Raw genomic sequence first — 24,862 nt, 5'->3', positions numbered from 1 at the left:
AAATACCACACCCTACCCATCTTACCAACCAACCTACCTGATGTGATAGTGTACTCAACACCACAGGTTCAGCACAGGATGACTTACATAAAAAATATATATACAGTGTATCACAAAAGTGAGTACACCCCTCACATTTCTGCAAATATTTCATTATATCTTTTCATGGGACAACACTATAGACATGAAACTTGGATATAACTTAGAGTAGTCAGTGTACAACTTATATAGCAGTGTAGATTTACTGTCTTCTGAAAATAACTCAACATACAGCCATTAATGTCTAAATGGCTGGCAACATAAGTGAGTACACCCCACAGTGAACATGTTCAAATTGTGCCCAAAGTGTCAATATTTTGTGTGACCACCATTATTATCCAGCACTGCCTTAACCCTCCTGGGCATGGAATTCACCAGAGCTGCACAGGTTGCTACTGGAATCCTCTTACACTCCTCCATGATGACATCACGGAGCTGGTGGATGTTAGACACCTTGAACTCCTCCACCTTCCACTTGAGGATGCGCCACAGGTGCTCAATTGGGTTTAGTCCATCACCTTTACCTTCAGCTTCCTCAGCAAGGCAGTTGTCATCTTGGAGGTTGTGTTTGGGGTCGTTATCCTGTTGGAAAACTGCCATGAGGCCTAGTTTTCGAAGGGAGGGGATCATGCTCTGTTTCAGAATGTCACAGTACATGTTGGAATTCATGTTTCCCTCAATGAACTGCAGCTCCCCAGTGCCAGCAACACTCATGCAGCCCAAGACCATGATGCTACCACCACCATGCTTGGCTGTAGGCAAGATACAGTTGTCTTGGTACTTCTCACCAGGGCGCCGCCACACATGCTGGACACCATCTGAGCCAAACAAGTTTATCTTGGTCTCATCAGACCACAGGGCATTCCAGTAATCCATGTTCTTGGACTGCTTGTCTTCAGCAAACTGTTTGCGGGCTTTCTTGTGCGTCAGCTTCCTTCTGGGATGACGACCATGCAGACCGAGTTGATGCAGTGTGCGGCGTATGGTCTGAGCACTGACAGGCTGACCTCCCACGTCTTCAACCTCTGCAGCAATGCTGGCAGCACTCATGTGTCTATTTTTTAAAGCCAACCTCTGGATATGACGCCGAACACGTGGACTCAACTTCTTTGGTCGACCCTGGCGAAGCCTGTTCCGAGTGGAACCTGTCCTGGAAAACCGCTGTATGACCTTGGCCACCATGCTGTAGCTCAGTTTCAGGGTGTTAGCAATCTTCTTATAGCCCAGGCCATCTTTGTGGAGAGCAACAATTCTATTTCTCACATCCTCAGAGAGTTCTTTGCCATGAGGTGCCATGTTGAATATCCAGTGGCCAGTATGAGAGAATTGTACCCAAAACACCAAATTTAACAGCCCTGCTCCCCATTTACACCTGGGACCTTGACACATGACACCAGGGAGGGACAACGACACATTTGGGCACAATTTGGACATGTTCACTGTGGGGTGTACTCACTTATGTTGCCAGCTATTTAGACATTAATGGCTGTGTGTTGAGTTATTTTCAGAAGACAGTAAATCTACACTGCTATACAAGCTGTACACTGACTACTCTAAGTTATATCCAAGTTTCATGTCTATAGTGTTGTCCCATGAAAAGATATAATGAAATATTTGCAGAAATGTGAGGGGTGTACTCACTTTTGTGATACACTGTATATAAAAAAAAACTACTCAAACAACATTAAATCATCAAAAACTTCTATCAACTTGATTGATAAGATGATCAAAACAAAAACTCTCAGTCAAAAGAAACTCAATAGGTAAATAAAAACTATTTACATTAATTATTTAACACTTTAGTTATTTTCATAAACAGTAATACTGATACCTAATTCTCGAACACCTGTCTAAGAATTTAGCTATCTTTTCCCCAATTCAACCTATCTAAGCCACATCCAATCTTAGACATGCTAACATACAATACACCATGTGTCAATAATAGGCTTTCATTTTCATCAGACTTTGAAATTTCTAGGTTAGGTGAGCCTTTGCCATTTTTGACGTATGTTGGTGCTCGGAGTGCGGGCACGCCCAATCAGCACTCGTCCCACCTCACCGAGGCTTAGAAACACCCTTCCTCTATAGATTATCTAGTCTACAACAATTTTCTGCAACACAGGTGTTATCCCCAGGTCTCACTCTCAGTCTCTGGATCTCCCACATGTTCCAAAGATCACTTCGCTGATCCTGTTAAATCAGATAAAACTCACACACAAGCTCACAGTTGACTCTTTCACTAGTTACTGAGGTGAAAATCTGTCTCATTAAATGTTCTGGATTTTGGTTCAAGATGTACTTTATTACACAGTGTTCAAGGTTTTTTTTTTTTTTTCAGTTCGATCAATCAGCTATTTCACACCGTCCAATGTCAGTCGGCTCAATGACGTCCTCTTCTTTTATCAGGTACCCCTCTCCTGGGTCAACACGTTTAGGTGACTTTTATGCAAAAACTCTGTTGTTTTTGTGTGGTTTTGGGCAAAATGACAAGCTCACATTGCCCCTTTAATCTTGCTCTGTGTTGTGTGTCAGGGCTGGTTTCAGTTGATTCCTCCTCTCTCTGGTTCTCAGTTGGTTCAGGTACTCTTCTGCAATGGCTATCGTGGATCCACGTGGCTCTTTCAGCAACCTTGACGACGGTGTGTGCCGTTAGGAGCACTTGGAATGGATCTAGCCACCTCTTGGCTTTCCAGCTTTTTCTCCCGAAGTCTTTTCTGAACTCTTTCACCATCACTCAGTAACCTGGATTTCAGATCATGTAGATAGGTACTCCTTGGTCCTGGAAGGAAGTCTTTCACCTGCTTGTGAACTTCACACAAAACACAGGACAGGTTTCGCAATAACTTAACATTTCACTCACACTCATCCGTGAGTGGCCTTGGAGTTTCTCTGGGCCTGATTCCTGCTTTTGGAGGTCTTGCCAAATAGTATCTCAAAAGGGCTTAGGTTTGTTCTTCCCTTATTCTGGTTCTCATATACATTATTATCACTGGCTGGGCCTTAACCCATGTCAGACCAGTATCTGAACGACATTTTGTCAATTTGTGTTTGTGTGTGCCATTTTCTTGCTCCACAGCCCCACAGGCTGGGTGATGGGCGCACTGTTGTTTTAAATCAATAAATCACATACTCACGACCTGCTGTAATGCTTTGTTGACAAATGGAGTACCATTGTCATTGCCAATTCTTTCACAGATCCCCCACTTTTGGATTATGTCAGTGCTTTTGCTACCGCACTTGCATCCTGTTTTTAATGTCCCACCCTCAGTTGGGAATGCTTCAATCCATTTGGAGAACATATCAATGAAATCAATCTGTAGATGCTGAAATGGTCAATCAGCCGATGGTTTGGCACTTTAAGGAGTTTTAATTCCCCTACTAACTTTATTTATTTTGCAAATCATGCAGCATTCACAAAATTTTTGGGAGTAAATAGTTAAGCTAGTTAAGCCCTTAGTGTACCAATGTCTTGAGATACTACCATGCATCCCTCCTTTTTGGCACATGGTCTCGACCATGTGTCAAATTATCATAATCTAGAAAAAAAATTTTGGGGAAGACACGGCTTACCAGTTGGACCATACCAAACCTCATCCTTTTTGTTACACCCAGCTCGCTTCCACTCGGCCTTTTCTTCCGCCTTGGCGAAGGACTGGATGGCTGTCAGGTCAGCTGAAACAAAAATCATTTTTTGCACAACACAAAATATTTATCTACTGTACATTTCACTGCTGCCTTTTCTTTCTCGGCCATGTCTGCTCTGTTGTTGCCCTGTGAAATGGGATCAGAACGTGAGGTGTGAGCTTCACATTTACATACATCAATAGCTTTTGGAAATAGGATTCCATCCAGAAGTGCAGAAAACAGGTTGTGATGTGTGATAGGTTTACCTAAATAGGTCAAAAGCCTCATGTACTACTTCAAATTTATATGTACAGTCAGTGAAAATGCTAACAGTTTTTCCCTTTAGCCAATTTACAATGCTATTAATTCATCAGCTTGAGCTGATAGATGAGATGTTAGTGATTCTGCTTTAATTGTTAAATTTTTTGTCATTACATCATACCCCACACAGCTTCTTCCTGTTTCTGTGCTTCTGTATGAAGATTCATCAACAAATAGCTCCATATCTGGATTTTGTAGTTTCCTGTAAATCTGGTCTAGGAAAGCAAACTTCATTAACAACATTAATACAATCATTTGGTTCACCTTCATTTTCTGTAGGAAGAAAAGTATCAGGATTAAATACATTACATATTTTCATTGTGATATTAGTAGTGGTGTGCGATACTGCAAAATTTGGTATCGATCCGCCCACCACTAGATGTTAGTCATTTCAATTAATACACTGTTATACCTCAGCCATCTAGCTGTCATCTTATCATATCATATACTCTTCAGTTGAGAAACAACATTTATAACCAACAAGGTCAAATTTCAGTAACTTACTAAGTTTATTAAATCATTGACTTCATCAGTGACTTCATTCATCATAATTTATTTATTTATCTAAAATCCATACTTCAAATTGTACTGGTTATCCTGTGTAAATATCCATATGTTTCTGTAAATACTTGTAAATCTTCTTCTTCCTTTTATATTTTGACAGCACTGAATACTATTCAGTAACCGTGACTCCTGTTGCCCCAACTGAATGCATGAATCTTCCACTTTTCTTTGGAATGACCTCAAACTCATCAGTTCTAATGGCTGAACTCCCTTCTCCTGAGTCTACCAAAAACTCTATCTCAGTTCCATTCACAAACATTAAATTATCATAGACATTTTAAGGTTCAGAATACTTAACATATGTTCCTTCAGGAAAATACTTTTGTTCTATATGTTTTATAACTACTTGGATCTTATCATTTACATTTAACAGCTATAGGTGTTAGCTTAAGCAATTCTTCTTTGCAAAGCATAGAAAATTCTGACTCACCAGACCCTTTTGGTTTGTCCTCAGTCCGGTCCTCCTCCATCATTCAGTCTTCTCCATAGTTCTCAACTCTTTTAGTCATTTGTTGGCCCAGTGTCCTTCTTTTTGCAAATGAAGCATTTGTTGTTGTCCTTATGACTCCAGGTCACATTTCACTGTGTGACATTGTCTGTTATCCAGTCCATTCTGACATGTGAAATGTCCACGCCCAGCTTCCGACCCATTAGACGTTTTAGTTCATTTGTGGTAGGTCTCAGTTCCACTAAGAACTTTTCTCCTCCAACTTCACGAGGATGTGTCAGTTGTTGGGACACCTCAGGGATGTCATTCTCCGTCCACGGACAATGAACCACCATTGCATGTCCATCAGGTCCTGCTACTTCAATCATGGGAAATGTAGCATGTCTTTATTGTCCATCTTCATTCTTCTTAAAACGATATTCACCAGTCGAGCGAGTGTGAAGGGAGGAAAACATGTTGGATTAGAACAGGTCCTCTCTGTCTTCACTAGGCGGGTCATAGGTTGTACTTAGCACAGCTGAGCTTCCTGCTTCAGGTTTGGAAGGCAGGTCTAGTAGATTATTACGTGGAGTTATTGGGCGGTGCTGTTCAGGAGGTGGAATGGCACCCTCATGGCTTCTTGCCTCAGCTTTCTGTTGAACTTGCGCTTGTTTCTGTGCTGGAGGACACGGACCGGGACACCCGTCTAGGTCTGGGTCTGAAACAGATTTAACACACTAGACGTCTGCTTTGTTAGTTTTACATACTGCTTGTAATATATGTGCACGTTTCTTAGACTTTTTTTTTTTTTTTTTTCTTTTCAACATTTTTAATTGTCTTTCACTAAAACTACCTTTGGAAGAAAAACCACACTCTTTTATCCAAAATGCAAATTTAGCCACTGCTGTTTCACCATAATTAACATACATAAACCACACATTTGGTTCATCATACACATCTAACAAAAATTTCTGTTTGCTTTTGCCACTCCCCATTATGCCTTGTTGTGTCAATCCACCCAATTTAAATTGTCCGTCGTGAATCACCCGAACACATAAATACATCCCGTATTTCGTTAAATATATCCCATATTTAACTTCTATGTTCGTTCTACACCACCTAAACACATAAATACACCCCATATTTCGTTAAATATATCCCATATTTAACTTCTATGTTTAGGATTGACTTGTTTTTTCTCCCGGGAGACATATTGCACTAGGTTCGTCAACCTGTGGCAGATTTTCTATCCAAGAAATACTGCTGAATCCCGGCCATCCCGACCATCAACAAAATCCAAGTCTAAATTTTGTTACTTGTGTGATTCACCACATACAATTATATTAAATATTTAATTTACTTACTTTCTATAAAATTATAGTAACCCCGGAACCAAGGCGGCAGATGAAGTCTGGTCCTGCAACGCAGAATGCCAATTGGGCGTTTCAGATGAAGTAAATTCCTTCAGGATACTGACGTCTGTATCCCCCAGAACTTCTCAGCCGTCCAAGGAATGGGTCCCATCTGGTTGGTGCCATGTTGTTGTGGGAATTCAAAATAACCCTTAAAGATTGACACAGACAACCGGGATAGTGATAAAAGCAAATCATCAATTTATTACTCAGCTGAGGGCCAACCTCAATGCAAACCGCTCACACAGCTTTACAGAGAGAGAGGGCCCCTCCTGTCTGCCCTATCACAGTATTTATACCCCACTTTACTGCCCCTTCAGGCTAACTCTTCTCAGCGACCCAACTCAAGGTCAACTTTCCACATCAAACTTGCTTATCATCCTACAAGAATAGTTAGTTTGTTAGAAACATGGCGTACCTCCACAAGAATGCACCCGTATCAAAACTGCGCATGCACCCCCGCACACACCATCCCGACACCCATGCATTCCCACGGAAGCAAGAAGCCCATGCCAAGGTCAACATATCTCTGCCCCTAAGTAACCTTCCAAAAGTCTCTTCTACCTCTGCTAATTGAACTAAGAAAGCAGAAACGTATAAGTTTGATGCAAATAACTAATAAAATATAAAATTTCCATTCACACCATTCACTATCACCAGCACATTCAGGGGATAAAATAAAATGATACTCTACTACTGCATGTACAGAAAAAGCTATGTGTACTTTCTTTTTCTACTAATATCCACTAGAACTGTTCTACTTCAATTATCAAATGTACATCATGGTGTGAATATGATTATTAATCATCAAATGTAATGTGGTGTAATGTACCAACCTCAGATCTGAATCTGTTTTTGTTCTTTATTCAAGTTTAATCTACTTTAATAAACACAGAACAACTTTTACTTTCAAGTGGAAGAATTTTACCCTGGTCTTTATGGTGTTTGCAAGAATTCTTCATGTTATGAATGCTAAGTTTTTATAAATGAATAGCCTCTTTCAGGTTATGAAGCAGGTTAGAAACTTACTTTAACACTTCTAGGTGTTAAAGTAAGTTTATAATCAAAAATTCTAGTGTTTAGATGATTTCTAAACACTATTTCTAAACCTCTATTTTGCGGTGGTGTGCTGGGGTGGTGGCATCAAGGCTGGAGATGCCAATAAACTAAATAAGCTGGTCAGGAAAGCCGGTTCTGTGGTGGGTCTACAGCTGGACAGTCTAGAGGTAGTCAAATCAGGGCCATCCTGCATAATCCTTCTCACCCTCTCAATGAGGAACTATGGCAGCTGGGTAGTTCATTCAGTCATAGACTAATTTCACCAAAGAGCAAGACAGAGAACGTCTTGATGGCAGCACATGTTGCTCTAAAATCTCCATGTACTTTTCTGTATTAACCCTCCTATTACCTTCAAGTTTTTAACACAAATTAAACCTCTAGAAAATTATTATAATGAAAGTTTTTACCCAAGTTTATGTCACATGCTTTATGTTTGTTTGTTTTTTGACCACTTAAACAACCTTAAAAAAAAAGCAAAATAAAATAAAATATGCAGATCACCATAAAATCTCATTGACTGATCTCAAATTGGCAGTAGAGATCTTTTTGTTTTATGGGCTTTATATACTTCCTAGGTACACATTGCTGCAAGTGTGTCATGCTCTCGTCGGCCGTGCCTTATTTCTCTGTCATCAATGACAAGGGAGAAAACATGGAATGTGTTTACAGACATGGTGGCTGGAAATATTGCCCTTCCAGTGTCAGCAGCCCAAAGACTTGCTGTGATGGTGTTAGGAAGAGCTCAAATGCTGATTTTATGTCTTGTACATGGCTGGTGGGGCCTGGAACCATTTTGATGACATTAGCAGCACTAAGTCTACCCTGTTGATTAAGTGGGGAGACAGACCATAATAACTTTTCATTTTTTGAAGGTAGTGTGTTTGCTGGTGGTTGAGAGACAAAAGAAGGGTCAACACTGAGGGACTCATTCTCATCAGGGTCCTCCTCAACATCATCCTCTATCTCTATACGCGGGAACCATATTTTCCTGTCCCCACAGCATGGGAAATATCAAAAATCTAACGAGGATGATGTTTTCCCCTCCCCCATGTTGTGTGAACTATCAGTGGTTCTGGCACTACTACAGTTATGAGTATGTTAAATTAGGGCCTTAAAGTTTTTTTTAAAGATTATAAAATTGCATGTCATAGTGACCTCAATATCTTCCTAAACAACCAAAACAAATGTGTGTAAAATGTTGATATTTATTATATGTTTTATACAGCTAAAACAACCTGGTGTCAAACTGACCTCAAAGAACACTGATGCGTACAACATGTGTACAGGACACTGAACACATCATCATGTTAATTCTATGTTTACCCAGTTGTCCCCATTAAATTAGGAAAAGTCATTAAATATGAAGCAAAAAAAAAAAAAAAAAAAAGATTTCAATTATATCAATCACGTAAGTTTAAATATAAATCACTTGAGATGTGAAAGTAAAGTCTGAAGTTGTGTATTTTTCTTTTTTGCTTTATTTACTTAGCAAATGGTAAATCATTATGTTTAGCTCCTGTGGCATCAGGGTTCCATGGTGTAATGGTTAGCACTCTGGACTCTGAATCCAGCAATCTGAGTTCAAATCTTGGTTGGACCTTACTGCTTTTATTTGGGGCCCGGTGTGAGATCCATAATTGAGAAACATTAGCAGTTTCAGGATGGTAGCATTCAGCGCATGTGCAGTACAACAGAGACTTTAGAGTCACCTTAAATGACATGTTAATTTCCATCCATTCATCCAGCTTGAATATCATAATACCACTAGTAGTGTTATAGTGTTCCACATGTGACTGCTCCATCCCAAAATATAATCGCAAATCATTGTTTACAGCACCATCTAACAGCCAACTTGCTCTTAAATTACTAATTATTAACTTTTAGGCTTGAGTAAGCCCTCACTGTGTGGTTCCATGGTGTAATGGTTAGCACTCTGGACTTTGAATCCAGCGATCCGAGTTCAAATCTCGGTGGAACCTGTTATCAGAAATCACTGTTATCAATGCTGAGTAAAGAATAGTGTTCCTAAACTCAGCTTTAGAGGTTTAGAAACTTTAGCAGTTTCAGGACGGTAGCGTACAACAGAGCGCTTGTGGGGTGTACACCATGATTACTTGTGCTAGTTGTGTCAACCAAGCGGATCACCATTCAGGAAGGTATATATAAACTTAAGTCACCTTAGATTACATGTTAACTTCCATCTATCAATACAGCTTAAATACCATAAACACTATGTACAAAACATGTGGAGCTATTCTTACTATGCATTAAAGCGTAATTTCAATAAAATAGACAATTGAACACTATAATAAAATACAGCGACAGTAAGTCTGTATCTGTTTCTGTTACTTATTCTGAATTGTGTTTGTTTGTAAACTGTGAATTAGTTCTTAATCTGGTCGTGATGTTAGTGAATTAAACCTACATCTCTCTGATGGTCTGATCGATGAGCTGTCTGTTCTGACCTGCTGCTTAAGCCCGGCTAGCTCAGTCAATAGAGCATGAGACTCTTAATCACAGGGTTGTGGGTTCGAGCCCCATGTTGGGGCATTTTCATTTAACATCTACAGAAACCAAAAGGACGTTCTTCCACTTTGGACAGCCGGTCTCCGGTGGTGGATATTTGTGCTTGTAGGACTATTGTTTACTGACTTTTTCAGTTACTTATTTCCACTAATCTGTGGGACTACACGTTGTTGTTGTGTTTCATCAACAGGGAGGTTGTGCAATAGAAGGCACTCGTCCCTGCCAAGTCCAGCACAAATATCCAGCTTAAAGTCTGTCTAAACCTGCTCACTGCAAAAAATCACCTTCAGAAAACAAGAAAAATAAAAACAAATCAAGACAAAAGGTACTGAAATCAAGCAAAATTATCTGCCAGTATAGTGAGAAAATTTATCTTAGCAAGATTTCCTAAAATAAGAAAAAAGATCTTGTGCTATAAATTTTCTCATAATCTTAAAATTAGTAGGAAATTACTTGAATTAAGGCATTATGAGTAAAACTCATTTGCTCTAATTTCATATTAATAATTCAAAAACTAGCATAATCAGCTAAACTAGCATAATAATCTTGTTTTAAGCATTTTCATAAAACCTTATTTGGTAAAAAAAATTCTTGAAATTAGAATGCTTGGACATATTTTTAGCTAAAATGGCTTTAAAATGTTCTTAAATTAACACTGTAAAGCTTAAATTAAGATCAACTCCAGAAATAGTTCTCAAAATAAGAAATTAACAATTTAAAAACCCTCACATTATTATAATTAACACACTAAAAAACGATCTATAAAAACAGCAAAAGAAATATTGAAATGAGATGTAAATGCTTATATTAAGCAAAAAAAAATCTGCCAATGGGGTACGCAAATGTTACTTAGTAAGACTTCTTAAAAATAAGCACTAATACATAAAAATTAAAGCATTTTAATTATAACATAAGCATTAAAAAATTCAGTTTCCATGCACAAAAGATATAGAGACTCAATACTAAACATCATACGCCAAGTCCGTTTATCGAAAATACAACAGAAAATCTGAATTTTGCTATCAATTTTATTAACATTAACAAGTGTGCCATCATGGCAGCTTGATATGAATACATTACAAGTGTGCGAACAAGGCAGCGTTATCCAAATACACAACAAGCATGTTCAGGCCGCTTCTGAGAATTCTATTAAAACATGTCAATCTTAGATGTTAAGGTTTTCCAATAACAATGTCCCTACGTCTACAACATTAACAACATTGCTTGGTCTTCATATACCATCTTTAAACATAAAAAAGTCCTTCAATCTGGACCTGACTTGCCTTGACATACAAAACACCTTTGTGCAGCAGGCCTTCGGGGAATGTTGTCACTGGGTTCTTGACAACACTGATCATGCAGTTATCCTGGTCAGTTAGAAGCAGGGGGCTTGATAGAAGCGTTTTCAAAGGGCTGAAAAAACAAAAACCAAAGGCACTATAAGCCACAGACATGAACAGAACAAACGATATTCAGGATTTAAATAACAAAAAGCTTCTTTGCAAGCAGTTTAGTAAACTATCTAAACAACAAATAAATAACAGCTGACAATACTTACCATGAGAATATGAAACAGAGCCTCACTTGGCTGTCCCAGTTTCTGTGGTGGTGCAACTCCTGATGGGAAGAGTGCTGGAAGGCCGTTCAAAATCTCAATGGACTGTTGCACTATATAAAGAAAATCAATGTCTTACTGAAATTGAAATCACTTTTAAAATCATTTTTTTCCCTTCCAGAATTTTTACAATATGTCATATCTAATTCACTTAATCTTTGCCTGGCCACACCACAGGATTTACAATAATTACACATTTATTTTACCTTCAGTCACCGAAACCCACAGACTTCAAATCTACCCAGAATAAAACAGACACCACCAAACGTGTACAAAGTTCTAGACCAACCTGAGAGCTCACAACATTTCTCATGAACAGACATGACTTTAGACGGGGCTTCAGACTACCGCTTGTTGAGGATGATAAAAATAGCACATGGGATATTTTACTGATTACTGATAAACTGTTTTGCTTCAGGGTCGAGTGGCAAATAAAGACTTAACACTCAACATCTATAAAACAATCATTTACTAATAAAGCAGTATTTCATCCAGAAATTATTTTAAATCACTTTTATTTCATCAAGTTTTTACTGCAAGCATAATGCAAATTTCTATCTTTAATGAGAATGTATTGTAGCATCAAGCTAACAGTTTTGTCTGTTTGTGTTTTTTAACACTCTTAAACAGACAAAGTTTCTAACAAACATTTAAGTAACATTTCCTGTTAGAGTCTCTGTAATCTGGTCAACCTTCTAAATACTATTCACAAACAACAATCTAATGTTTGTGTTCAGTGATTAGCCAATTTAGTGATTTTCAAACTTAAATTAGGCTCCAGGGAACAAAAAATATGTTTGTGATATTCTTCTTTCAGCCATAAATGTTAATAATTGTTTATAATTACTGTTTGCTAGCTATTTACATCGATTAACCATAACATTAACACCAACTCCTTGTATCTACACTCATTGTCTATTTTATCAGCTCCACTTACTATACTGGAGTACTTTTCTAGTTCTACAATTACTGACTGTAGTCCATCAGTTTCTCTGCATACTTTGTTAGCCATCTTCCATCCTGTTCTTCAATGGTCAGGACCAACACAGAGCAGGTATTAATTCACTGAAGGATTGTCTCAGCACTGCAGTGACTGACATGGTGGTGGTGTTTTAGTGTGAGTTGAACTAGTACAAGTGGATCAGACACAGCAGTGCTGCTGGAGTTTTTAAAAACATTGTGTCCACTCTACAGACACTCCTACCTTGTTGGTCCACCTTGTAGATGTAAAGTCTGAGATGTTCGCTCATTTCTTGCTGCAGTTTGTGTTGGTCATGCACTAGTCCTTCATTAGTGGTCACAGGATGCTGCCCAAAGGACGTTGTTGGCTGGTGGACTGCTTAAAAACTCAATTAGCACTGCTGTCTTATCCACTCATATCAGTGCAACACACACCAACACACCACCATCACATCAGTGTCACTGCAGTGCTGAGAATAATCCACCACCCAAAGAAAACCTGCTCTGTGTTGATACTCTGGGGGTCCTGAAGAACAGGATGGAAGAGGGATAAAGCATGCAGAGAAACTGATGGACTACAGACTGTAATGGTAGAACTACAAAGTACTCCAGTATGATAAGTGGAGCTGATAAAATAGACAATGAGTGATTAAGGTGGTGTTGATGTTACGGCTGATGTGTGTATGATGCCCATTACAATGCATGCTGGTTACAATGCATTCTGAGCAACAATATTACAGTATTTACATATAATTGTAAGAGTTATTACAAAAAAACCTAACTACAATATTAAATTACATTGATGTGTTTTCACAGAGAACTCAGCAACACCAGCAGCCTTATCCTCTGCCTACACCTTCTCTCATACACCGAGAGGATCTGGTAGGGGTGGTGGTACAGGTTTGCTCCTGACCAGGAAATGGCAATTCACTACTGTGAATGTTTCTCACCTTAACATTTCATCTTTTGAATTTCATGCTATTACTGTTACTTTTCCGATTACTCTTCATATCATTGTTATTTACAGACCACCTGGCTCATTGGGAGACTTCATAGAAGAGCTGGATGTTCTTCTGAGTTTCTTTCCTTCAGATGGAACTCCTCTGACTCTTCTTGGTGACTTTAATCTCCCTACACTTCAGTCATCCTGTCTTCTTCCTCTTCTTTCATCTTTCGACCTCCTCTTTAACCACAGCCCTCCGACACACAAAGGAGGCAATCTTCTGGACCTGGTCTTCAGCCGTCCAGCTTCTGTTCTGGACCTCACTGTCACCCCACTCCACCTCTCTGACCATCACTTTGTGTCCTTCTCTCTCTGTCTCCCAACTCTTCCTACCTCCAACCACACTTTCACCCTTACAACACGCCCCAATCTTCACTCTTTATCTTCCTCCCTGCTAATCTCCAACATCCTAACTTATAATAATAATAATAAGTTACACTTATATAGCGCCTTTCACAAAACCCAAGGTCGCTTAACAATTAATAATACAAAGAACAGATAAATGACAACAACAATATTTGTGCAGAACATGATAGCCACGGAGCTAACAGCCCGGTTCAGGAGAGTAGAATAGTCGCGGTGCTAACAGCCAGGATCAGCAGAGCACAATAGCAGAGGTGCTAACAGCCTGATACAGCCGAGTAGAGTAGAATAGCCGCGGTGCTAACAGCCAGGATCAGCATAGTAGAATAGCCGTGGTGCTAACAGCCAGGATCAGCAGAGCACGATAGCAGCGGTGCTAACAGCCAGGTTCAGCAGAGCACGATAGCCACAGAGCTAACAGCCCGGTTCAGCAGAGTAGAGTAGCCGCGGTGCTAACAGCCAGTATCAGCAGAGTAGAATAGCCGCAGTGCTAACAGCCAGGATCAGCAGAGTAGAATAGCCGCAGTGCTAACAGCCAGGTTCAGCAGAGCACGACAGCAGCGGTGCTAACAGCCAGGATCAGCAGAGCACGATAGCAGCGGTGCTAACAGCCAGGATCGGCAGAGTAGAATAGCCTCAGTGCTAACAGCCAGGTTCAGCAGAGCACGATAGCAGCGGTGCTAACAGCCAGGTTCTGCAGAGTAGAATAGCCTCAGTGCTAACAGCCAGGTTCAGCAGAGCACGATAGCAGCGGTGCTAACAGCCAGGTTCAGCAGAGTAGAATAGCCTCAGTGCTAACAGCCAGGTTCAGCAGAGCACGATAGCAGCGGTGCTAACAGCCAGGTTCAGCAGAGTAGAATAGCCTCAGTGCTAACAGCCAGGTTCAGCAGAGCACGATAGCAGCGGTGCTAACAGCCAGGTTCAGCAGAGTAGAATAGCCTAAGTGCTAACAGTCAGGTTCAGCAGAGCACGATAGCAGCGGTGCTAACAGCCAGGTTCAGCAGAGTAGAACAGCCGCGTGGCAGCAACAAACACGCCAAAACAAAAACAAAAACTTAAAATTAAAACATAAACACTATAGACAAAGACAAAGACAACACAACAAACACAGTTCAGACATGGGGAGAAGCGGCAGTCAACAAAGGGACGCCAGCGTACTCTCACCCGACCATGACGCAGACATGACGCAGACTTCACTACCTAACCCTGACATGCTTGCTACCCTTCCACTCAACTCCGCAACTAATACTCTACTCTCTTCTCTTTCAACATCCCTCGATCAGCTCTGTCCTCCTACCCTCAAACGAGGTAAACCTTCTCACCCTGCTCCTTGGCTTTCAGATGCACTGCGCAGCAACAGAAGAGAATTAAGGGCAGCTGAGAGAAAGTGGAGGAAATCTAAGCTCAGTGGTGAGCTCCACTCCTACCACGATCTGCTGTCCAGGTTCTCATCCGGCGTGACTGCTGCAAAAACATCTTTTTACAAAGCCAAGCTTGAACAATCTGCTGCTGACCCACGTAAGCTTCATGCTATCTTTTCCTCTCTTCTAAACCCTCCTCCTCCTCCCCCTTCTGCCTCTCACTGATACTGACTTTTCAACATTCTTTCAGGACAAGATTGAAAAAATCAATCAATCCTTCTCTCCGACTGACCAACTTTCTACTGACCCTCAACCCACCAACACACTCATCAGCTTCACCCCACTCACCATGGATGAGGTTACACAGCTCCTCTCATCCAGCAATCCCACTACATGCGCACTTGACCCTATACCATCCACCATCCTCAAAGACATCTCACAGGACCTAATCCCCTTCATCACACCCATCATCAACAACTCCCTGACATCAGGTGTTGTCCCTACTGCTTTTAAGAAGGCTCAGGTCATTCCCCTTCTTAAGAAACCTACACTAGACACTACAGACATCAACAACTACAGACCTGTCTCACTCCTCTCTTTTCTATCCAAAATTCTTGAACGTGCTGTCTATAACCAACTATCTGCCTTTCTCACTCAGAATGACCTCCACGATCTGTACCAGTCTGGCTTCAAGGCAGCGCATTCTACGGAAACAGCTCTTGTAGCGGTTACTGAGAAGCTTCATGCAGCCAAAGCAGCCAAACTGTCATCTGTCCTTATTCTTCTTGACCTTTCTGCAGCCTTCGACACAGTGAATCACAGCATTCTTGTCCACTCTCTCCAACCTTGGAGTAACAGGTTCAGCATGGCAATGGATGGCCTCCTACCTGGAAGGGCGCTCCTACCAAGTGTCATGGAGGGGATCCATATCTCCCCCATGCACTCTCTCAACCGGTGTTCCTCAGGGCTCTGTACTTGGCCCACTTCTTTTCTCTATCTACACCCGCTCTCTGGGCAAGGTCATAGCCTCCCATGGCTTCTCCTACCACTCCTATGCAGATGACACTCAGCTCGTTCTGTCATTTCCTCCTTCAGACACGCAAGTCTCAGCTCGCATCTCAGCATGTCTGCAAGATATCTCACAATCTCATCATCTAAAACTTAATCCCAGCAAGACAGAGATGTTGCTCATTCCTGGAGATCAGTCTCCAACCCAGGACCTAGTCATTTCTCTTGATGACTCCCAGATCAGACCATCTGATAAGGTAAGAAGTCTTGGTGTTGTCCTTGATAACCAGCTGACATACTCTCCTCATATAGCCAACATGACAAGATCGTGCCGGTTCCTCCTGTACAACATCAGGAAGATTCATCCATTTCTCTCCAGGAAAGCTACCCAGATTCTGGTGCAATCACTTGTAATCTCACGGTTGGACTACTGCAACTCACTTCTGGCTGGAGCTCCCATGTCCACGATTAAACCCTTACAGCTCATTCAAAATGCAGCTGCCCGTCTGGTTTTTAACCAACCCAAACACTGCCACATCACCCCACTGCTGCGTTCTCTTCACTGGCTTCCTGTAGCTGCACGCATTCAGTTTAAAACACTGACGCTCGCCTACAAAGCCAAAAAAGGACCAGCCCCAAGCTACCTTCGGGGTCTAATCAAACCCCGCTCTGTACCACGCAACCTCCGAGCCTCTAGTCTCGCTCGACTTGAGCCCCCATCCAGGACTAAAGGAAGACAAGCATCAAGGCTCTTCTCTGTTCTAGCGCCGAAGTGGTGGAATGAACTTCCTCTGTCTGTCCGAACATCTGAGTCTCTTGCTGTCTTTAAAAAACGATTAAAAACCCACCTTTTTACTAAACACTTAGGCTGACTGTACTTATTTACTAACATTTTGTTCCATTCTTTTCCATTTCAAAAAAAAAAAAAAAAAAAAAAAAAAAAAAAGCCTTTTAACAGGTTTTAGCAGATTTGTGTTCTTTGACTGTTGTTTACCTAAACTTGAGAAATGAAATGTTCACTATAGAAGCACTTCTGCAAGTCGCTCTGGATAAGAGCGTCTGCTAAATGCCGAAAATGTAAATGTAAATGTAGTCCGAGGTAGGTATAATCTTTAGTGTCTCACTCCACACTCCTAAGAGATAAGATGTGTTCTCTTACTGCCAATTCTTATTCCGCACTGGTTTTCTGTGTACATGGATTTAATAAGATCATATGTTTTACCCCCTACACCACTCTCCAACATCTTATAAAACAATCCTTCATGCCAAATTGAATCAAAAGCTTTTTTTTAAATCAATAAAACATACATATTTTTCGATCAGGGTGTGTAGGGTGTAAATATGAATGGTAGTGTGGTAATTGGGTAGAAATCCAATCTGACTTTTACTTAGGACATTGTGTTCGGTATCTCTCTCTCTCCTATGTTAATTGGTTTATTTTGTGCTTCCTCTCTAGATTTCTGTGGGTTCACACTGAATCCAAACACAGTAAATAAATACCTCTGTCTGTCTGAGGAGAACAAAGTGGTGACCTACAGTAGAACATTACAGTCGTATCCTGATCATCCAGATAGATTTTATAGTTACCTCCAGGTTGTGTGTAGAGAGAGTGTGAGTGGACGCTGTTACTGGGAGGTTGAGTGGAGTGGGGTTGTTGGGGTTGATATAGCAGTGTCATATAAAAGCATCAGCAGGAAGGAACGTGGTGATGAGTGTTGGTTTGGAGATAATGATCAGTCCTGGCGTTTGTTCTGTTCTCCATCCAGATTTTTATTCTGGCACAATAACAAAGGGACTGAAATTCCCATAATGCCGAGTTCCTCTAGAATAGGAGTGTATGTGGATTATGAAGCAGGAACTCTGTCCTTCTACAGCGTCTCTGATACAATGAAGCTCCTCCACAGAGTTCAGACCACGTTCACTCAGCTCCTCTACCCGGGGTTTTATCTTTATTCAGGATCAGAAGTGAAACTGTCAGATTGAACAAATTAAATGTAAGATTTACATGAAAGTGTAACATTAAACTGTGATTTTAGAATCTTTGAGGCAGTGATACATAAATTGATTAACCACCATTTATTTAGTGTTGTAAGAGTATACCCCTTTCCTAATCTTCTGCTCCTGAATATTTATCATCTAAGTGAATGGATCGTGAGGAATAATACAGAAGATACATGTGGATGGTTTCAGAGGGGATTTGATTATCTAAAAAAATAGTTATTGGTATTGTGGTCCGTTCGTTCAGCCTATATAAGTTTATCTCTGCTCATTCAGCCTACAGCAGTGTAGACAATATAATGTTTATTTTCTCCAGAAGATATATTTCACTTTATACCATACAAATGTGGTATGTCTGAGAACAACCCAGGCTTTCGTCCAATGACTTCTTGATTCTTTTAGCAAGACCACCGCTACAGGGTCTGTATTATTACATTATGAATTTAGTTATAATAATATTTAAGTAACAATTCTATTGTTTTCAGTTTGTGCACTTTTATTTCAGGTTAATCATTTTCTTCCTCTGTTTTATTCTCCTTCATTTTTTTTATCCATTTAAAAGGTTTTGTTTTTTTATTTTTTATATTGATTTTTAATTCCAATTTAATTTTTTATTTTTAAAAAAATCCGGGTGTAAATTCATGTAAAACGTCTTTTAGCTGTTGATTTTTTGCTCCTTTATATTCTAATTTTATGGCTGGGTTCAGGAATAGGGGTTGGTTCAGGATCTGGTTCCTTTCTTTTGAAGTAAAAACAGTAAAATCCATAAAATCTTTAATGATCTACAACGAGTCTCTTCACAGTCGAGGCAGCCAGATCTAATGTTGCTGGACTGATTAGGGCTGTTTTTCCTTGATCATAAACCACTTATTCACTGAAGTCACTATTTTCTAGACCCCAAATTTGCTGTCTCACTTTGTTATTGTTATTATTATTCTTGTTATTTATAATCTAGTGATAGTAATGGTAATAATGTTGATATTAGTGGTGATAATGGTAGTGGTAATTATGATGGTAATAATAAATGTGTATTTGGATACTTTATTGATACAGTATACTGTTTTTACTCCATATTTGTATATAGCGGTGCCCTTGTATATTCCTCCCTTACTGTTTTGTTTTTTATATTCTATGGTTGAGTTCTGTGTAGAGTTCTGTGTTTTGCTGATGTAACGAAACAATTTCCATCGGGATTAATAAAGTTCTATCTTATCTATCTATATCATATTATTTTTATTTAACAATTCTCCAAAAGTTCCACAAGAGCACAGATAGCAAAATCTTTTATTCTCAAGTCTTCTAGATAGGAAAATAGGAAATGTGAAACACATATAGTACTGTGCAACAGCTTTAGGCACCTGAGAAAATGAGATTTTAAAAGCTATAAAAATAAAACTATTTAAAAGTAAGAGTTTATTTGCTCAGAAAAAACTAATGTTAGAATAAAAACAACCAACATTAATACAGTAAGTAGTGCTTTTCTGTATGTGAATGTATAGTTTAATATTACTTGTGGTTATCATCCAGTACCTAGTTTGGTTAATCAACACTTCATTATTTTAAATGTGGTGTGCTGGTGATTTAACAGATTCATGCAATCAAGGAGAACATCTCAGGAGTCTAAGACTGTTGTGTAGTCTGTATTTCTTGTTCAAAACTGTCAACATATCAGTAAAAAAAATTGTGGTCATTATGTGATACTCTGTGTTTGCCTTCAATATTCAGCAAACAATTAAATATATGGAAGCCAAGTTCCTCAAAAACTAATCATGGTAAGATTTTACAGTTACTGATACTAGACAGCATCTTTCATCCTCCTCCTTTCCTCCATCATTGCATGCCCTTCCTGCTTGCAATCATTACCTGTATTCTACAATGTATTCTATATAATCTTAACTCATTAAAATTAAATTGTGTTTTAGCAAAAGTGTTTTTAAATATCTTTGACTCCTAAGTCTGGGAACAATCTGCTCCAGTATGTGTTAGCTTTAGGTTGTACCTTCACTTTTCCTAGTAAACGTTTATAGAAAGGTTTAGTTTGCATTGTTCAAATTCTATTGTTTTCATTTTTATTTCTACTTTTATTTTAGGTTCATCATTTTTATCCTGTTTTATTTTACTCCATTTATTTTATCTATTTAAAGGGTATTGCTTGTTTTATTGTTTTTTAATTCAATTTTATTTATGTTTACTTCATTTTCTTTAATTAAGTCAGTGCCTGTGTGAACAATTGTCACAAGATCTCCATATCATATTTTTTAACAATTATCCAATAGTGCCACAAGAGGCGCCAAACAATAATACAAGTCAAGTCACATTTATTTATATAGCGCTTTTTACACTGAACATTGTCTCAAAGCAACTTTACAGAGACCAACAAACCAAAAACCCCTGATGAGCAAACCGAGGGCGACAGTGAGAAGGAAAAACTCCCTTAAAATTACAGGAAAACCTTGAGAGGAACCAGACTCAGCAGGGACCTCCATCCTCCTTGTGTGGCCTAGAGGAGAATTTAAATAAATAAAATGTACACAAATTATACATACACAAACCTAAACCATTTTAAGCTTTTAATTACTTTTAATTTATTTATTTTAGTTTCAATACAACACGAAACTGGCAAAAAGAATCCCAAACAAAACCCAAACAAATACTGTATACTGGAATCAAATCTACAAACAAATTCCATTTATTTACTTTATTTATTTACTTTCAGAAAAATCCTCTCTTGTAGAGGAAACACCCACCTATAGATTTATCTGTATTTATGCTGTAGAAATATTTACTCTGCACTTGTGTGTGTGTGTGAACTGTGTGATTTACTACTGTGGTCAAGCCTCCACTTCAAAATGTTTACTCAAATCAGCCCCCACATTGTTTGTGAAGATGTGCGTATACTAAACATTACGGTAAAAGCGTCTGGCGGAACTATTTAGTTTAATTTCAGGTTTTAAAATAAAAGATTCGGTAATAACTGGGCATTATGATTTTACTTTAAATTTAAAGTCAACTGAAACATAATCTAAGCTCATTTCCGTTTTAATTTAGTTATTTAGTTATTTAATGAAATAATCTTGATTAGATGAATTGTTATTGTTATTAAAAGGAATCTACTTGTTTCCACAGAACAATTCCACTTCATAATGATAGTACACAAAATGTAGGTTACAAATACATTCTAGAAATGTGACAATATAAAAAGCCTTTAATTATAAAGTTTAAGTGTATCAGGGGTGGGCAATTAAATTTTTCAAGTGGCCACATAAGAAACTGGGACTGTTGTGGAGGGCCGGACCAATAAAGTGAACTTCATTCTGCTCAATATTCATTTTTTCTCTCCAAAGCGATTTACAATACAGTTACAGTATACAGTCTGAGCAATTGAGGGTTATGGGTTTTGCTCAAGGGTCCAACAGCAGCAACCTGGCTGTGGTGGGGTTTGAACCAGCAACCTTCTAATTACTAGTTCAGTACCTTAACCACTACGCTACGACTGCTCACTCTTTACTAAAAGCAGTAGATTGTACAGTTCTAATAAGCTGTTAATGTTTAGATGTTACAATCAGAAAATTAGAAGTAGGCAGAGTAAAAATGTTCTTATATTTCTGTTTAGTATCGTAACAGCGATTTAGAACCTAAATTCTGATCCTTAACCAGCATTACACCTGACTTCAGTTAATAAATACTTCAGAGGTTCATGTCTTGTTAAAAACTCCTTCTGTTCACATTACAGTGAAGCTGGAAACACTCGCACACACGTAAATCCAAACTTACTGTAATTTTAAGATATAGCGCTCCCGTCAAAATCAATCCTGTTGTAATGCATGTTTGATGTACATTTATTTACATCTAATTTTTAATTGCCACAAACCTCATGCGGGCCGGTTGGGGATGTCTCGCAATATGTGTAGAGTTCTGTGTTTTGCTGCTGTAACGAAACTATTTCCATCGGGATTAATAAAGTTCTATCTGTCTATCTATATTATATTATTTTTATTTAACAATTCTCCAAGTTTGCATAGTAAAAAATAACATATTACAGAAATAACATCTGAAGTACAATTTCAGGTGCTGAAACTTCAATGTACAACTGAATACAACTGAACAGTAGCAAATATTTAAGAATGCAGTATGTGGTGTGGGACTGCAATCATTATACACCAGATAAATGGGTTATACAGCTGACAGTAGTAGTAACACAATATTCCCAGCAAAACAACTTACAATAATAAATCAGATAGAATCTAAAGCAACTGAGTTATTGACACCATATAAACACCTCAGAAAACAGTCTAAAATGTTTAGCTAATATCAGTTTAATCTTATGTTCATAACACATCACATCTTCACAAGTGAAATCATCTTAAATCTAGTCCATATATGTCATATCATTTTATGATGGTTTTAACTAGTTTTAAGTACTTTTACCTAATGAAAGTGTCTGGTTCCTATGAAAGATAGTCGTGCTTGATTCAAGCATTATTTATTGGATAATGCAATTTTGTTCAAAGGAATAAAACATTCTCTAGATAAAATGACCTAATACAAGTACAACACGTCTAATAAGAAGTGAATCTAATACAACTAATGTCAAAAGTTTTGAATTTAAGAAGATTTCACAACAACAGGATTAATTTGAGATTAATTTGATGCTGGATGGATCAGGGACACAAAACATGGTGGGTAGTAAAGACAAAGGGTTTTCTGTCTCCAAAAACAGCACCTCGAGTCCTTTTCTTCCCTTCCTTTATAAAGCCTTTGACTTGGACCTGATACGACATTTGTTGATAACGGCTTTCTTCAGTTTGTCTTTCTCAACTGGTTCCCATCCATGCAGTTTACCACAGATCATGGTATAAGCTGCAGTAGAATATAAAATGAACGTATGTACAGTGATTGACTTTATAAATGAGTACTAAGAGTCTACAACACATCTATCCACAGCACTGCTATACTGGTTATACTGACCACAATGTAATGACTGCTACCCACACTGTGTACATCTAAGGTTGCTTCAGTATGAAGTGAGAAAGCTAAAAGATACTTACTCAGTATTCCATTCACTTTGGATTTATCCAGCCTCTTCTTCCCCTCTGGAACTTTGCCATGCTTTCCAAATGTAACAGAGTTGATGCACTCCTCAGGTCCTCAAGTCCTTTTTTTGCCTCCTGAATTGCTGCCAGTCTGGTCCACTGTTTGGGTATAACTCATGTTGGTCAGGTCTAGCCTTTGGGATTGGAAATCCACTCTCGAGTCCTTTGTGTTCCTCAACTCGGTCTAAGACGTCACTGACTGCCTGCAACTGCTCAATATCTAGAAAAAAGCAAACATAGATAGATCATTGTGATTATATTTTATTCTCAATCTGTCTTCTAGCAAACAACTAAATAGGAAATGTGAAACACATACAGTACTATGCAAATGTTTTAGGCACCTGAGAAAATGAGAGTTTAAAAGCTATAAAACATTATTAATGTAAGTAGTGTTTTTCTGTATGTGAATGTATCGTTCAATTTTATTCGTGGTTATCATCCAATATCTAGTTTGGTTAATCAACACTTCATTATTTTTAATTAAATGTGCTGGTGATTTAACAAATTCATGCAATCAAGGAGAACATCTGGAAACAAACTTTGTTCTTCACACCAGCTCACATACATCATTTTTACTGTATTTATGATTATTTGTACTTATTCTAATTTTATAACTCCATACATAATCTTAGGAGTCTAAGACTGTTGTGTAGTCTGTATTTCCTGTTCAAAACTGCCAACATATCAGTAAAATACTTGTGGCCATGATGTGATACTCTGTGTTTGCCTTCATTATTCAGCAAACAATTAAATATATGGAAGCCAAGTTCCTCAAAAACAAATCATTCCTTGCTCTTCCTGCTTGCAATCATCACCTGGTTCCCATGGTCTGTCTTTATCTGATTCAGGTGTGGCTGTAAGCTGTAGCTTACTATGTGTTAGCTTTAGGTTGTACCTTCACTTTTCCTAGTAAACGTTTATAGAAAGGTTTAGTTTGCATTGTTCAAATTCTAAATTCTAATGTTTTCATTTTTATTTCAGGTTCATAATTTTCTTCTCTATTTATTTTATCCATTGAAAGGGTTTTGTTGTTTTATTGTTTGATATTGTTTTTTAATTCAATTTTATTCATGTTTACGACAGATCACCGCCCATTGCATAACAATGGAACCGGTGATCAGGTCCATGTGCAATTCTCAATGACCATTAATGACAATGGCCATGTGTGTCTTTTACACATGATTGGGGAAAAAGACACACATTTACCCCAATTGTGAATTGCATATGGACCTGATCACCGGTTCCATTGTAATGCAATGGCCGGTGATCGGTCGTTATGCAAATCAACCGCATATAAGGTTGGGGCAGTCGCTGCTGGAGGTACAAGTACAAGTACAGTCCGTGTTCTTTTAGTTATGAACTGCTCTAATTCTCAGCTGTTTTAACAGGATTTGAACGGAAGGTAAAGCTCTTATTTTCAGGTTTTTATTTACTTATCTTTATTAATCTTTATGTTTCCTCAGTGAGCTCATATCACTGCTCAGAATGT

At 38.7% G+C, this 24,862-nt stretch overlaps 1 non-coding gene across 1 annotated transcript; it reads left to right on the top strand.

The window, feature by feature from the left end:
- Nucleotides 1–9,353: 9,353 nt before the first annotated feature.
- trnaq-uug (transfer RNA glutamine (anticodon UUG)) lies at nucleotides 9,354–9,425 on the top strand. The gene has a single exon. It is a non-coding gene; the product is annotated as a tRNA-Gln (tRNA).
- Nucleotides 9,426–24,862: the final 15,437 nt, after the last annotated feature.

The sequence above is a fragment of the Trichomycterus rosablanca genome, chromosome 14 (assembly GCF_030014385.1).
Source record: "Trichomycterus rosablanca isolate fTriRos1 chromosome 14, fTriRos1.hap1, whole genome shotgun sequence".
Taxonomy (NCBI): Eukaryota; Metazoa; Chordata; class Actinopteri; order Siluriformes; family Trichomycteridae; genus Trichomycterus; species Trichomycterus rosablanca.
This window is presented reverse-complemented; position numbering and strand designations above follow the sequence as displayed.